Below are 10836 nucleotides of genomic sequence, written 5' to 3'. Positions count from 1 at the left end.
CCTACCTGGAATGCAGTCCAAAAGAGCTCTGCAGCTAGGCCCTAACTCCCCTTTTCCACCACAAATTTTCTGAAAAACAAATGCAATCAACATTAGACTGTGGCAGCAGTGCTCCCAGACCCCAAAACCCACCCCCAAAAACCTGGAAGCCCCCCAAACAGCACCCCAAAGACAGGCAAGCGAGCAAAAACGCAATATACTTTTTCACCTCCGATTTTCTCCAAACCACTTTTATCCTGTATTAGACCTTCACAGCAATGCCCCAGACCCGTCAACTCACCCGCAAAGAAGTAGAACACCCCCACAAGTGCAGAGTCTTTCTTCATTGGGCGTAATCCAGCCATCTGCTTTGAGGGAAATAGGAGTCTGGAGGAGGAGGATAGAGGAGCATGTTCTTGTGAACTTGTGAACCTGAGGAATGCAGACTGCGGCACCTTCAAATCAATAAGCAAATAAGTGAAGACAGTTCTGCTGATGGGCTTGTTTTTGTGATTAGGTGATTAAAGGTTTTTTTTATATAGATTTTGCAAAACAAAGAAAGACAGACACACAGGAATAAAAGTGAATAAGGACGAAAAAGAAAGTTAGTGATTCATTGACTCATTTTCAGGGCTCGGTGTCAGGGAAGAAGAGCTCGTCCTCAAACTCTGAGCATTCAGACGGGAGTAGGTCAGTTAACAGAGAAGAACTTCCCTCATCTAAGTTGGTATCCTCCTCGTCTTCTTCCTGCATGCATTCTCGTATTTTGTAATCTGGTGGTATGAAGTGCTGATTCATCTTGATCATTGTTAACCTTTCCACATTTTTGGGCGAGAGGCGGGTCCTTTTGGAAGTTAGAATGCCACCAGCAGCACTGAAAACACGTCCAGAAGACACGCTTGCGAGTGGGCAAGACAAGTAATTTATAGCCAGGTTGGTGATCTCTGGCCACACATTTCTTTTCCCATGCCAATACGCCAATGGGTCATGATGAACATAGACCTCTGTTGAGTCATTCAGATAGGCCTGCACCATCGACTCAAGGTTCTCCAGGGTTCCTCCACTTTGCTTACTTTTTTCTGGGACCTTTTGAGAAGCAAACCCAAGCTGAGTTAGCCAATCCTCTTCTTCACACAATATTACTGTGGTGTCTAGTGCAGATGATATGGTTGCTGGTGTCATTAACGGCTGAGAGGGAAAATCACTCACTTCTGCCACAGCCACAGATGGAGAAGTGGATTTTGTTGACTCCGGATGGCCTGCTGGTGCTGATGTACTGCCTTTTCCTTCAATTTCCTGCCGTTCTCTTTCAAACCGAGTGGCTGACACAGCTAGACAATGTTTGTACTTTGCAACATCTGCGTCATCAAAAGGAAAGAATACTTTGCCTGCCACTGCCTTTTTGTACCGTGGATCCAGAATAGTAGCAGAAATGTAATGCTGTTCTGTGTGGATCTTTTGAAGACGTTCATCGCGAAGTAGGCGCTGTAATAACTTCTCTGCCAACTCAAATGCTTCTTGCTTTCCATCTTTTTCAAACGTAGAAGACACCACCTTCAGTTTGTCCTCTAGCATGCGCAACAATGGGATAGCTTTTCCCAAATTACTCCCTGCTGACTGCACGCGTGAAGACCTCAAAAGGAGGAAGCATGTCTGTCAGGCTTTTAACTAGCTCCCATTGCTCCACCTGTATCCTCAGGTCTATCATAGGTGTACCCAGTTTAAAGAAATACTGATCGACTACCGCATACTGCTCATACAGACGCTCAAGCATGTAGAAGGTTGAGTTCCAACGTGTTACCACCTCCTCGATGAGTGCTTTCACTGGCACTTTACGTTCATGTTGCAGGCACCTCAGCTGCTTCCGGGCCTTAAAAGAATGGTTGAAATGTGTGCACATTCTTCGGCAGGTGGTCAGTAACTCGTAGACTGTACTTTCTTCATGCAAGAATTTTTTAACAACCAGGTTTATACAGTGCGCCAAACACGGCACTCTGAAATAGTTACCCATATCCATGGCCTTAACTACATTGGCGCCATTATCCGTGGAAACATAACCAATCATGCGTTTTCTTGGGGACAGCCATTGAAAGACCTTTGTGTTAAACTCATGCAAAATGTTTTCTCCTGTATGAGTTTTCTCCATGGCAAACATGGCAAACATGGCTACTGTTGCAGCTTTATAAACTTTGTCCGTCTCAACACCTGCGCTTAGCTTTGCTTTAACCCCTGAAAAAGAGACCCAGTGTGCAGTGATGCACATGTAATCAGTGGCTGCGCAACTGGTCCACATGTCTGTTGTCAGATGTATAGTGTGAACAGCACTCTTCTGCAAAGCTGCCCCAATCGCCTCCAGCACATCTTCATGTAGTGCTGGAACCGCAACTCTGGCAAAATAGAACCGGCTAGGAACCTTTCATTTAGGGCAGAGCGTTGCCACCATTTCAAGAAAACCCACCCCTTCCACAAAAGAAAAAGGGAGAAGGTCCAGTGCTAGCATTTTAGCCAGCTTAGTGTTATACAGACGCGCCGTTGGGTGGTTGCGTTCAAATGGCGTATCTGAAAACAACATGCTTCTAATGGTGGGCTGGACCATTTTACGGGATGATGATGACTTTTTCGACCCAGTTACGCTCAGTGATGATGATGAACTTTTTTGCATTGGTGTCTCACTCTCTCCCACACTCTTAGTGTGGCTCATATATCTTGCAGGGTGTGTGCTGCTGACAGGGGTACTGGGTGTAACTGAAGAAATGTTTGACGCTTCTTCCTCCTCCACATCATCACATGAAACATCAACGGATACAATTTGTTGACTTGCAATTCGGGCTGCCTTGATCTCCCTTAGGTGCACATGCTTTTTGACAGTGTGCTGTCTTTCAAGATGACCTCTCTGGCCTCCGGTCCCATAGTTGGTACCAAGCTTACCACGACTAACTCGAACCTTACAAATGGTACAAATGGCCATGTTTTCCCTTTTGGGGCTAACACTAAAGAAGTCCCAAACTGTGGACTTCAAATGTCTGTGGGGGGCGGAGGAGGCGATACTGGGAATGCTGCTAATGCCAGATGAAGTGGAGGATGTGTGTTGCCGAAATTTAGTACGTTGTGCACTTACAGCACCACTAATTGAGGAAATGGAGGTCGAGGTGGATCGAGGTCCCTTCTGGCGAGAAAATATGGAAGCTGTAGGTGGTGGTGTACTAGTTAACTGCATTGGTGGTGGTCCCATTGACACGTCGCCAACATCACGCTCAGCAGCATTTCGGGATAGGGTATAAATGTCTGTTTGCTGCATGCCTGCTGAGGCTGGAGTGACGTCTATGATGACTGCGTCGTCGTCGTGAGAGTCTTCATCAGCAGGAGTATACGCCACGTCTTGTTCAGCGTCATCATCACACTCCATAACTATGAGACTTTCGGGGACCTTCCTATTACGCTTAGCTACCTTTGTCAGATCATGGTGTGCCTCACTCTCAGACAGGCCTGTTGGTTCCCAATTTTCATCCATATCATCAGAAGGAAGGGGGCTTGAAGAAGATGTAGACACCATCCTTGATCTTTTCCTTGCTAGGGATCTGGAAGACAATGAATCATCAGGAGGAGTGGCTTCCTCGGCTTGAATGTCGATTTCCTGATGTGCCCCTACTTCGGGAAGAACAACTATTGTGGGCACTTGTGTGGCTCCATGCACCTCTGCTTGCGCCGCCTCTCCTTCCACATGTACTTGGGCTTGTACTTGCAAATGTGGTTGTTGTTGCGGCTGTGGTTGTTGAACACTCGTCAGATGAGTTACAACAACCTGTGTTGATTGAGGGATGCTGCTACTTTCTTGCGATGAGCCAACATCACTGGTCGATGGTGATTGAACAACTATACTGGCTGCCTCTGCAGCACTCAAGGGCTTGGACCTACGTTGGCGTGGTGGTGGTGGCACTGAGCCCAATGGAGCGGAGGTGCTGCTCCCAGCTTGGTCCCCAGCAGACCCCGCTGCTGCTGCACGCGTACTTTTTTTCCCCAAAAAATGTGGCGGTCGTCACACCAGTCTCCTTGGTAAGTGGCGCCACTTGCTTCTTCTGCTTCTTACTGGCAACTTTCTTGCTAAAGGAGTTACGGGCAACTTTTTTTGGGGCCATCTTCTTCAGATGTCAGAACAGCAGGCCCCAGCTGCACAAGTTGCAGAGTTGTCTGTGGCCACACGTGACGTTGTGCTGCACACACCGCAGCAGGACTTCTTCCTGGCACTGATGAGGAACGATGAGGCTGATGATTCGTCTTTCTGCACCTAAAAGCAAACCAAGCCAGTGGAACATCAGTTAAATAAATGTTGCATATGTAGCGCTTCAATTAATAGTTTGCAAGTAAGCATTTTTATTATACCCACCCCCCAAAATGGAAAGACCAATAAAATGCACCACTGACAGAGTACCCCTGGGCATAATGGATGAAAGCATGGCAGACTGGGTGCAGGCCTATGACACAACAAAGCACACTGCCTGGCTTCAAAATGGCCCCTAGACCCCCACCCACATGGCCAGGCCCTGCCTGGACCAGGCCACAAAATGGCCCCACCCACATGGCCATAACCCATCAACACCTCAAAAATTCGAAAAACACACAAAAATCACCACAATCCAATGCCATCCATGCCCTCAATGATGTTTACATTCAAGACACCCCACAGAAAGACTAGGCCCATGCACAACTGAGTGAGTACCCCTGGGCAAAAGGCCCCAACAACAGCCAAAAAATTGTAAAACACATAACAATCACCACAATCCAATGCCATCCATGCCCTCAATGATTGTATACATTCAAGACACCCCACAGAAAGACTAGGCCCATGCACCACTGAGTACCCCTGGGCATAATGGATGAAAGCAAGGAACATTGGATGCAGGCCTATGGCACAAAGCACACTGCCTGGATTCAAAATGGCCCCTTGACCCCTGCCTGTACCAGTCCTCAAAATGGCCCCCACCCACATGGCCATGCCCCATCAACACCCCAAAAAATTGAACAACAGCCCAAAAATCATCACAATCCAATGCCATTCATGCCCTCCATGATGTTTACGTTCAAGACACCCCACAGAAAGACTAGGCCCATGCACCACTGAGTACCCCTGGGCAAAAGGCCCCAACAACAGCCCAAAAATCGAAAAACACATAAAAATCACCACAATCCAATGCCATCCATGCCCTCAATGATGTATACATTCAAGACACCCCACAGAAAGACTAGGCCCATGCACCACTGAGTACCCCTGGGCAAAAGGCCACAACAACAGCCCAAAAATCATCGAAAAACACATAAAAATCACCACAATCCAATGCCATCCATGCCCTCAATGATGTTTACATCAAAGAGACCCCACAGAGAGACTAGGCCCATGCACCACTGACTACCCCTGGGCATAATGGATGAAAGCAAGGCACATTGGATGCAGGCCTATGGCACAAAGCACACTGCCTGGATTCAAAATGGCCCCTTGACCCCTGCCTGTACCAGTCCTCAAAATGGCCCCCACCCACATGGCCATGCCCCATCAACACCCCAATAAAATCGAAAAACACACAAAAATCACCCCAATCCAATGTCATCCATGCCCTCCATAATGTTTACATTAAAGGGACCCCACAGAAAGACTCAGTCCATGCACCACTGAGTACCCCTGGGCAAAAGGCCCCAAGAACAGCCAAAAAATTGAAAAACACACAAAAATCACCACAATCCAATGCCATCCATGCCCTAAATGATGTTGAAATTCAACAAAACAGTTGCATCATGCACCCATAACTAACCCTGGTCCTACTGGATACTGTGGCTACCCACAATAAATTTTATTTAATGTTCTGAAAAAGTTCCAAAATTGTAGTTGCAGCAACTGTAATATCCCAAACAAACAACATCAACTTACTTGTGAAATTTCTAATCCAAAAGTGATCCAAAGAAAGTCAAAAAGGCCTCAAATCCAAATATCCAGCAGCATCCACAAAAAGTAATCCTTCCAGGTCAAGATCCAAATCAAAGTGACCAGGACATGAACAAAGCACTAGGAGGAGCCAGCTGGACAGGAACAGGAAGTTGGAGACTGTGGGGCACTTCCTTCCTCCCACCCCCCCAAAATGGGGGGGTGGGAGGAAGGAAGTGCAAAAAAAAGTGCAGGCAAATGTCAACCTGAGGAGTTATTCTGATAAAATTCATCATTTTCAGAAGGTTTATGCTGCCTGCTGGTGGATTTCTTGTGCAGAATTGCAAATTTTGCAATTTCGCAAACGCAAGATTGTCGCTGCCCGCCGCATCTACGTGTTCACAAGTGTTTACTCCCGCGATGCGTGATCACGGGCCTTTATGACGTACTCGCGTTGACAAACTCTCGCTGTGCAAGGTGGCCAGCCGCGATGACGTAATCGCGGTCAACAAACTCCCGCGGGATCCCGCAGCAAGATCCTAAATGGCACAGCACACGCAAACATGGAGAAAAACAACTCTTCAAACGCTGAATGACGGTAAGTGAACGCCGTGCGCCGCTAAATTGTATTTGTCAAGGGCGACCCCAAGCAAAAAAATCCGCTTCGCGCGAATTAGCGAATTTTTTGCAAATTCGCGAGAGTTTGCGGATTGCGAATTTGCCGAAAATCCGCAAATTCCGCGAGCGGAACGGATTTTACGCCCAAAATTCGCCCATACTTATTTATCCTTCAAAAGTAGACTCAGAGTACGCCCTTTCGAAACTATTGTACACAGCGTACGTACCTTATATTTTTTTTCTCAGTGGTGTTTTAATATCACTTCCTGTTTTTCCATCAACATTTACAGGGCGGCTTTCACCCTGTGCAATGGAAAAAAGGATGAAGTCAGGCTTCACATTACCGACCCGCAATTCAGCATCCGCCAGGCAGGCAGTGGATAGGGTGTCTTCTGGTCACCAACATTGATCGACGGAGCGTCTGATGGAACAGAGGAGTACCGCAAATAAGAGGAATGGCTTGATGCAGGCAACTTCCCAAATTCAACAGGACAAGTACAACAACATACAGTAACAGTATCCATTAACCCCTTCCATGCTTATGACAGAACGGTTCCGTCATGAGCGACGGTTGAGCTGTGCTCATGACAGAACCGTTCCGTCATCGTTCCATTGGCTCAATGGAACGTTCAGCACAGCGCAGGAATCTGCGCCGCGCTGAAGCGGTTAATTTCTACTTATCTTTTAAGTAATGTTATTGCTGTGAACTTCTATGAGTATGACTCTGCATTTCTTTGCTCTCTGCTTCTAAATTCATCCCTCCAGCCATTGTATAGTTTTACTTTGCTATTTTTCAAACTAATTTAATGAACAAATTGTTTCTCCGAGTGCAGAGATAGGCAAGTGAAAACGCATAATTACTGCAGCCCTGTACTGTCGCAGTTTTTCATTCATTAGAAAGTACTACTTAGTTTAAGTAAACTAACCATCCATTTAGCAATCAACTTCATGCCTTCAGAAGTGCATGCACTTCCTTTATGTCCCTTAAAATATTTATGGATATCTTCGTATCCAAAGATTTGTTTATCTTCATTTGTTGTTTGTCAATACTGTGTTTTTTTCCTCTCTCAACAAAACTTTCCCAAAAAACCCCATTCCCATCCAATTTCCAAACCCTAACCCTCTTCCCCCGGGCTGTGCGGTTTTCATTGATGTGTGAGTAAATGACAGCAATAATTCCACACACTTGCTGGGGAGGATAAGGTCATAGCAAGTGAAAATGAATTACATTTCAAGGCTGGTGAAGGAATCGAAGGATATATTCTTACTCAGCTTGACACAGACCCATGACTATTGGCAAATGAAAGCAGATTTTCATGTGCGCCATGAAATGGATTGATCATGAAGAACATCCTCCTCCTACACGTGGCAAATGATTATGCTGCTGTGTCCTTCATCTTCAGTACTATTTCTTGTACTAGAAGCCAATGTCAAATTCCACGCAAGTAGTAGTTATACTTTCAATACTTTAGCATTTGTAAGGGTACATTTTGGCACTGTTCTAGTGTACTGTCATGTGCTATAGTATCTATCGTACCGTTCTAATGCTCCGCTCAGGCCAATCAAGGTTTCAATTTCTTTTTTTTCATATGCTGCAACTGCCACTGTGTAACACCACTAGTACCACCACAATGATGCCATTTCAACCGCCCAGGATTGCCAACCTTAATCGCCATTTGCCATGCAGCCAGCCCTGTGCCTAGCCCTATTTTCAAACACGTATTACAGGTAAGATAAGCGTTTGGGGGAGGAAGAATAATGGAGTAGTATGAGAGGCAAGAGACTGGCGGTAGTACTAGTAAAGTCCTAGGACAATTGAATTCACTAACTCTGTGAGAGGCACTTACTTTTGTAAACATTTGGGCAATTACTTACACAATTTGAATCAAGAAGCCACTTAAGTTTCAGGAAAACAAACTTACAGTTAACCCCCCCCCCCCTCCAGCCTCAACTGCAGTAAAAACACGTATGCTATGTTTAAGTTGAAAGTAATAATTATTTATATCCCTAACAAAAATAAACTATCCCGCAAGACCCGACCCACCCCCCCCTACCTAACCCCAAAGAATGTCCGTGAAATAAAAAGTCCCCAAAGTCCAAAAAACCCAACTTCCAATTCCCACCCCCCAAAAGTCTTTAAAAAAGGGGCAAGGGACAGTCTCTCCTTCTCTAATGCCGGCGGCGGCGTACTTTTTGGGCCAGGTGGTCATGCTCCTTGCGGAGGTTTTTGAGCAGGATTCTCAGTTTCTTCTGCTCCTGCTCAAGGTAGGACACCCTGAGGGTTAGGCGGTGCACACGTGCCTTGTACCTGCTGTGGGGGGCAGCTGAATTTTTGGCTGCTTGGCGGTGGCGGGTGGCTGCGGTACCACGGCTCTGTACCGCCGGAGGCCTGCGCTGACTGGCTGAACCAGGGAGCGCGGAGGAGGATGCAGCTGTCCCTGTGGATGTTGTGGTTGTCTGCGAGTGTGTGTCCTCCTCCTCCTGGGCCACCAGCCGCCGATATTCGGCGACAGTCGCCTCCAGTTTCCGTTGCCGGGCCCGTTTCGCCAGCTCCTTCTGTGACAGTTTGGAAGGAGCATCTATATGAAGAAAGAAAAACATAGTCTGTAACCAATGCTCTTTAAGATTAACACAAAATAATTCAGCAGAACGTTGTGTCACAGTAGAACTAGCAACTTGCAAGCACAGTACATAACATTTGTGGCCTGTATCTATCTAACCTCCCACTTCTTCAGCCTTGCTCTAACATTAGTGGGAGTTTCAGGAATCAATTCTATGGGCACTATGGACTCACTACATTAGAAGTCGACTATGACAATACACCAGTCTTATTCTTCTTCTTCTCTCTTGTTTAGCGAAATTGGTACGTAAACTTCTGGAAGCCGGCAGAATGCCAGCGCAGTCAACTTGCACCCGAGAAAAACAGACGCACGCCATGATGACACAGGCTTGCGCTACTGTCCCAGTCCAGTACATGCAGGTGGTGAAGCTCTTACTTTTCTATTACGGGTGGCACTGAGAATACTCTGTTACAAGGGCTACTGCTTAATTAATTTAACTTTCACCCTACAGTGCCAATGACTACTTGAAAAGGAAAATGAAGAAAATAAATAATATGATTATCTATCCCTTCACAGGATATGTATTTGATTACATATGGGATGAATTTAGGTGCTTTGTTTTTTATTGAGTGAACACTGATAGGCCACACATGAATGACAGAGTTGTACTAAAATTATTAACAGAGGTAGTGAGTGGCCCCCGTAATCGCCGGATATATGCTGTGCTTGCAATACAAAGTACTGCTACTATTCATGGTAGTATTCGGAAAAATTACAACTTCTTTTCCTTGCCTTTCCTATACTGGAACAGACGTGCGGGTGCGGTGTTACATGCTCTTCAAAGTAACACTTAGTTCATCCAGTGACCGTCTACTCTCTCTACATACACATATGCTATCTATAAGTCAGATAGTACCATGATCCAGGCATCCATCCATTCAAAGTAAATGTCAATAATTCTTCTTAATGTCTCAAGTGGACAAACCTTACTTTTTCTCACGGGAAAACAACATTTTCATTTTATTTTGGAAACCGCAAGCCATGCATCTGTGCTTGACTTGCATTTGAATTTCAACCAAAGGATATATTGCGCACACATACAGTTTCTGTTTCACCCACCCAGGCAGTCCTCTTTCCTTTTTCCGTCCACCCAACCTTGCTTCATCCTTCAACCGGCCATGCATCATATTCCCAGCCACCTCGTGCAGCATTCAAAAACACGTATCATTCTTTGCCAGTCATCATTACTTTTAACTCGCTCGTCCTTCCACACTTACTTACACCCTTCTTTCCCTTTTCGTTCATCCCATACATTAAGTTCATCTCTGTTCTAACTTGGGTTCTCGAAAAAAAGTTCACAGCTTGAAGTCAATTTAGAGGAGGCTACTACCTGGTTAATAAAAACGTAGTTCTAAATTTGTAAGTCTTCTTAACAGTATAGTATACTTGTACTGTACAACATATACACCCGTGCAGAGATCACACTCTGCAGTCTGCTATCTCATTAAGGAATATAATAGCTTACCACTGTCCGCCACGACCGTGGCATCCCCCACAGCAGCTTCCGTTGGCTGTTGCACCGCCTCCGCCCCAGGAGTGCCCACCTCCGCGCTGGCCCCGGCACCGGTGGATGGTTGTGCCGATGTTCCGCCTAGAAAATACATTTCAGATTCTTAGATGCCATATACACCACTCCCTAGTATTTTGTCTAGGAATGAAAACATGTCACTATGACTACACAAACAAATGTAATAATTTGTGACT

Source organism: Lissotriton helveticus, chromosome 6 (genome assembly GCF_964261635.1).
Source record: "Lissotriton helveticus chromosome 6, aLisHel1.1, whole genome shotgun sequence".
Lineage (NCBI taxonomy): Eukaryota > Metazoa > Chordata > Amphibia > Caudata > Salamandridae > Lissotriton > Lissotriton helveticus.
The sequence above is the reverse complement of the archived record's forward strand: the minus strand, read 5'-3'. Positions refer to the sequence as shown.